General features: G+C 39.6%; 1 long non-coding RNA gene across 1 annotated transcript; it reads left to right on the top strand.

Moving 5' to 3' along the window:
• Window positions 1-313: 313 nt before the first annotated feature.
• Window positions 314-6,482, top strand: LOC132541980 (uncharacterized). Its single transcript, XR_009553101.1, has 6 exons — window positions 314-1,122; window positions 3,836-3,864; window positions 3,948-4,020; window positions 4,576-4,634; window positions 5,662-5,721; window positions 6,350-6,482. It is a non-coding gene; the product is annotated as an uncharacterized LOC132541980 (long non-coding RNA).
• Window positions 6,483-6,751: the final 269 nt, after the last annotated feature.

Genomic DNA, 6,751 nt, shown 5'->3' with positions numbered 1-6,751 from the left:
ATGTATGTAACTTTCTAAAAGTTACTAAGCCTCATTTCAGAATGCATACATTAAAGATATAGTGACAGCAATGTCAAGAAAAGTATTTGACAGAATGAGCACGTGTATGTGAGACTTGAGTGCGATTATGTAGCCATAAATATCTTGAGTGTGCCAAGAGTAATCGGGAAGGAGGAGCCAAAGCTATGCAGGTTTGGGAGAAGCATCTGGACAGTAAGCAAGTTGTCACAGTTCTTCATACTGTGCAGACAGTAGTGGGGCTACCATCACCACAGTTGTTCATAATTTGTAGAACGTGTAACGTGACTAAGTCATTTCACAACTAACACGGTTAATCTGTAAATGTTCTTATTCCTAATAAGGCTTAAAATAAACTTGTGGGAGGCACACATTAAGATTTTGTCATTATTTACTGTAACTTTAAGATTATATTGTTTTTTATATGCTTGTTCTTCATTTCCCATGCATATAAATTTTATCAAAGTCAGGGGTTTTTTTTGTTTGTTTGTTTTTGTTTTATCAGAGCACTGCTCAACTCTGTCTTATGGTGATGATGAAGATTGAACTGTGGACTTTCATTCTTTTGTGCTTAAGAGTTTTTTTTTAGCATGAGTCATTTCCTATTTCTCAGGCCCCCAAACAAATTCTGTATACTCAGCAAGGAGAAGTGGATGTAGATGAAGTCACTGATTTCAGTTCCTTCTAGAGTCTAGGGGCATAAGCAGATTGGGAACACACACTGGCCGAGTACCCTGTGCGACAAGCTGTGGTGAAGCATGTGCAGTGGAGTCCACTAGCTATAGGTCCTATAAGCAGATTGTGGGGAACAAATTGGGCCAGAGGGTGGGCCAAGCCCAGCCCTATGAAAGTGCCTAACAGTTTATTGGGATAAATAGCTTACAAGGCATTTGTTGTCACATGTAGAAAGGGTTCTTCCCTCTCCCTTGATAGGTGTCTGCACCCCTCACCCATCAGCAAGTAGAGTTTTCTCAACCATAGTGCAATTGGTCAATTCTAACACATTCTCGAACACTATTCAGGACATCCCACATAAGAATGTCGGTAATTCAGCTGGAAGTACATCTCACAGCAGAAATTGTGCTTTAAAAAGACATGGAGATGGTAAGAGCTGTATGTTATGAAGAAGTCATTTAAGCCAGGCTGTGGTGCTCCTACTTAGAGTGCACACATTACATTGTGCACTGCCTGGGTTCATGTCTCTGCCCTCTCCCCCACTGGAGGAAAGCTTTATGAATGGCAAAAATTGGGCTGCAGGTTTCTCTCTGCCTCTTCTCCTATCTCCTCTTTAATTTCTCTGTCTCTTTCCAAAAATAAATGGGTAAGTAAGTAAATCGAGGTCATTTAAGTGGCATGGGGAGTAGTGCAGCAGAAGACAATGGAACTTGCAAGGCTGCACTCATAAGTTTGACACAGCTCGCAAGTGGCACCCAAAGTGGTGCTCTGGCACTCTCACTCTGTTCCCTCTTCTTCCCTCCCTCTCATTAAAAAATAAAATTGTTGAATTTTTTAAAATATTTATTTTTTTCCTTGTGTTGTCCTTGTTTTATGTTGTAGTTATCATTGATGTTGTTGTTGAAGAGGACAGAGCAAAATGGAGAGAGGAGGAGAAGACAGAGGGGGGAGAGAAAGAGAGACACCTGCGGACCTGCTTCACTGCCTGTGAAGCAACTCCTCTGCAGGCGGGGACCTGGGGGCTCGAACCGGGATCCTTCCCCTGGTTCTTGTGCTAGTGCGATGTTTGCTTAACCCACTGTGCTACTGCCTGACTCCCTAAAGTTATTGTATTTTATGTGGTAAACTGAGAAATATTACACATGTACAAACTATTGTATTTTATTTTATGGTTGACTCTTAACTATTAATACCCTAGTAAGTAAATCAAGAGAATAAGTAAAACTGGCAGAAAATTTTGACAGTAAGTTAATTTCAAAAAATAGCATATATATATATAGATAGATATATATATATACATATGCATACATATTTAACTTTAGTTATTATTGATTGATTTTAATTACACCTTATAGGAATGCACAATTGAAGGGAAATAGTTCCATGTCAAAAGGGTGTTCCCTTTCTTCACACCATACATCTTTTAAAAAAATTACTAACTTTATTTATTTGATAGAGACAACCAGAAATCAAGAGGAAGGGGAGATTGGGAGAGAGAGAGAGAGATAGAGAGAGAGAGAGAGAGACCTGCAGCACTGCTTCATCACTTGTAGAGCTTTCCCCCTACAGATGGGAAAAGTAGCTCCCAAATATCGGGACAATATAGTAATGTTGACTATAAACCTCATCAATTTTTATTGTTCATTTTTAATGATGTCAACATAATTACACTAAAACAAAGGTGTAGGGGAGTCGGGCGGTGGCGCAGTGGGTTAAGCGCACGTGGCGCAAAGTGCAGGGACCATCATAAGGATCCCGGTTCGAGCCCCCGGCTCCCCACCTGCAGGGGAGTCGCTTCACGGGCGGTGAAGCAGGTCTGCAGGTGTCTATCTTTCTCTCCCCTCTCTCTCTGTCTTCCCCTCCTCTCTCCATTTCTCTCTGTCCTATCCAACAAAAAAAAAAACAAAAAAAACAAAGGTGTAGACAATTGTTCTAGAGGACTCAAGAACCATATTTCCATCTGGGACCAACCTTTGCTGCACCAAATATACTTTGTGGTTGTATTCATCATTAAAATTAGATGAATAGAGAATTTAAGTATCAAAGGTATCTATCTATCTATCTATCTATCTATATATCTATCTATCTATATACCGTAAGATAGGAGGGGTACAACTCCACACAATTCCCACCACCTAATCTCCATATCCCATCCCCTCTCCTGATAGCTTCCCCATTCTGTATCCCTCCCCACAGATAAGTTTTTACTATATTTAACACACAGTCTTCCCCATATATATATATATATATATATATATATATCGGTAAATATATATATTCACACAGACACACACATACTTCTTTATTCACTTCTACGGCCCTGCCTTCACTTCCTTTCTGAATTCCATCTCCACCTACTAGTGTGTTGTTTTCCCTCTTTTCTCCCACAGAAAAGAAACAGTGCCTGCGTTCCTTCCATATTTCCAGATTCTCTTTCAGTGATGGCATAAGTGTAAAGATTCCTGCTGATGAATATTTTGAGTCCTGGTTGGAACTGGGGTTCAGAGCCCTCTGGTTATCTCCCCCTAACATCCCTCCTCTGCAAATCCGGACCTAAATTACTTTGGGGCTATAGAAGAAAGGTGTTCTGGCTTCTGTAAACAGCTTCTTTGCTGTCCGTGGATGTTGGCTGGTTGATCCATACCACAGCCCCATCTATCTTTTCCTATTCGGGGAGAGCTCTGAACAGGTGACATGTTTTGGGATCAGCTGGCATGGTCATTTGCCTAGGGAGGACAGTATGGGATCCTAGTAGCATCTGTAACTTGGTGGTTCAAAGGTGGTATGATAGTGAGCAGGATGAAGTATTTAATCAAATAGGAACCAAAGAACAGATATAGAGGGAATGACAATATGGACTTTAAGGTGGATAGATCTAGGATGTCTATCATAGGTTAGTTCCTGGGATACCAAGAAACCTGCAACATCAGTCCACTGCCTGTAAAGCTCCTCCCCACCATGGATGGGATAATGGGTCTTTGTGCTTGGCAACATGTGTGCCCTACCAGGCACATCATATCTGATGTCACAATGCAGTCATTTTCACTCAAAGTCCGGGGGTTTCAGTTTCCTGTTTACTGTCTATGAATTGAAGGGCTTCACGAAGTCATATAATTCATTTTACGTTTTATTTCAATCATAGGTTTTCATAAAAAATGTCCTGATTTGAAGGTAATAACCTGAGTTAGTATAAGTGTTTGAGATTGTATGAAATTTGTAATATTCATTAATTATTTTGTTTCAAACCCATCCAGGGCATCAATAACGTCAGAAAGTCTGCTTCTAACAAAGCAGTAGCAATGAAAAAAATACAAAAACTACAATCAGGTCAGTTAGTAACACATTTATTTCTTGATGAAGTAATGAAACCATTTTGAAAAAACTACCTTCCTCTGGTTTTTTTGTCATCTTAACTGTCCTACTTAACTTTATTTTTCAGAAAAATCTGTTCTTTTGCCTCCAGGGTTATCCTGTGTCTTGGTGCCAGCACTACAAAGCCACTGCTCCAAGATGCCTTTTTTTTGTTTTTATCTCCATTATATTAGACATAGAGAAATTGAGAGAGGAGAGGGGAGATAGAGAAGGGTAGAGATTGACAGCTCCGTACCTGCTTCACTGCTTGTGAAGCAACCCCCTTGCAAATGAGGAGCTGGGGGCTCAAACCATGATACTTTAACAGGTCTTTCCATTTCTTCTTATGTGCACTTAACCTGGTGCACTGCCTCCCAGCTCTCTAGAAAAAATCTTGAATGCTATGAAACAACTTGCTGTTGTTAATTATGTTTTACTGGAATATGCATGAGCATATATAGTGTTGCATATGTATTTCCAAGCCATGGTAATTAATGTTCTCCTTATCATGTCTATGGCTACATTATATAGATCTAAAGTCTTCATTGGCATTCGAAGAGACTGGAACAAATGGCCTTGGGGATTCTAAGGTACTGTCTTCTCCCATCATTATTTTAAGATATAAGCATTTGTGTTATCAAAATATTAAAGGAGTTGCTGGACTATTCTGTGTAGATAATATGCTGGTAGACAAAATTTAATGGGCCATTGTAGTCTCAGTGGAATAACCTATGGCTTAGTAGTGATGAGGAATCAATTTTATTTCTCCAGTCAGACTTATTTAATAGCTGCAGAATAAAGTCTTCTTAGGATAAAATAAAATATTCTGTGATATAAACTGATATGGTGAAACTCCTGATAAAAAAACAAGAAATGTGTTTATTGTTGCGTTTTTGAAGTTGGAATTTATCTGCTCAGGAAATATTCCTCAACTGGTGGAATACCAGAGCTATGTATTGTGTACCACACATTAAGAAGATGTATTCTCCGTCTTCAAGGTGGGTTAGAGCCCACCTTGCTGCTTTGCAGACAGTTTCCATGCTGCGGTTTCTTACCCTCCTTCTCTCTGTCACCCAATGCAAACAAAACAAACATGCATCAGTGCGAAGGATGGGTTTGGGAGTTAGAATTAGCAGGTATTTTATTTTGTTTTTATTATTTTTTGTTGTTGTTTAGATAGATATATAGAGGCAGAGAGAGAAACATTGAAAGATACCTCAGTATCAAAGCTTCTTTCAAGGTGTGTGTGTGTGTGTGTGTGTGTGTGTGTGTGTGTGTATTGTAGGGTGGGAGCAGTGGAACCTGTGTCTTGCACATGGCAAAGCAGAGCACTCTCTATGTGAGCTATTCTCCTGACCCGCCTGTCAATTCTATATTTAGGGTATGTGCTTTCAGAGTCCCATATCAGAACTGGCCCAAAAGGTGTAAATATCATATATGCATACATTTCTAGTCATTTGATACTTGACTCACACTGGATGGAAATTTAAATGGCTTTAAAAATTTTAATATGTATTTATTCCCTTTTGTAGCCCTTGTTGTTTTATTGTTGTGGTTATTATTGTTGTTATTTTTAATGTTGCTTTTGTTGAATAGGACAGAGAGAAATGGAGAGAGGAGGGTAGACAGGGGGAGAGAAAGATAGACACCAGAAGACCTGTTTTGGATGATGCCCAGGTGTGGAAAATGTTCTGTGATTTTTTAAAATATGGTCTCTACTGCCCTATCCCTCTTGCATTTATCTTTCTGACAAAATCTGCTGTTTCACAGAGAATTGCTTCATATTCCCCAAATCTTTCCTCTCTTGCATCTTTGAATTCACACTGTGTGTTAGCTGAGTCTTCATGATTGGTTCTACTTCCTTGACAAGCTATATGAGACAAAATTGCATTCAAGTGTCTTTCCTACATTGAAACTCTGAAGTTTCCCTTTCCTGATTTATAGCCTCATAATGAATTCTGCTTGCTATTCTTCTTTTTGTTTTTGGTAACTCTCTGGTGATGTGATCTTTTAATTCTTGAGTATGTTTCTGCATGTTAAGTTTCAATTCTTGAATTTCATCCTAAGGAGTTTTCTAAATTCCTGTACAATCTGCCACGGCTGTAGCTTTTTTTACATCTCAGCTTGTACATGGAGCCTGGATTCTGTTATTGAGCTGGCAGGTGGTACTGTGGCTGATATACTAGGTTTTCTGGTTTATACATGAGATTGGGCAGCAGAGGGGGGATTCTACTGCATATTATTAAGCCAACTGAGTTTCTGCCAGTTGAAGTACATGAAGTAATCTCATGTCACTGTGTTTCAGTTCCTACAGAGGCCTGTGGTTGTGGATAAACCCACCATAACCCCACCAGTAAAAGTTCCAGTCCACCTATTTAATGTTATTCCATCCAATAAATCTAATAAGTCCATTTCAGAAAATGCAGTATTTGCAAAGGTAAGCCTTTAAAAAACTTTTCTATACTCACTTACACACTATGCTATGGCCTTTTAATAATGAAAAAATCTTTAAAAAGTAAATTGGAACTCCTGCACGTGGCGCAAAGCTCAAAGGCCAGCTTAAGGATCCCAGTTCAAGCGCCTGGCTCCCCACCTGCAGGGGAGTTGCTTTACAGGTGGTGAAGCAGGTCTGCAGGTGTCTGTCTTTCTCTTCCACTCTCTGTCTTCCCCTCCTCTCTCCATTTCTCTCTGTCCTGTCTAACAAAGA

Source organism: Erinaceus europaeus, chromosome 1, assembly GCF_950295315.1.
Source record: "Erinaceus europaeus chromosome 1, mEriEur2.1, whole genome shotgun sequence".
Lineage (NCBI taxonomy): Eukaryota > Metazoa > Chordata > Mammalia > Eulipotyphla > Erinaceidae > Erinaceus > Erinaceus europaeus.
Note: the sequence above shows the minus strand (reverse complement) of the source record. Positions and strands in the feature narration are given on the sequence as shown.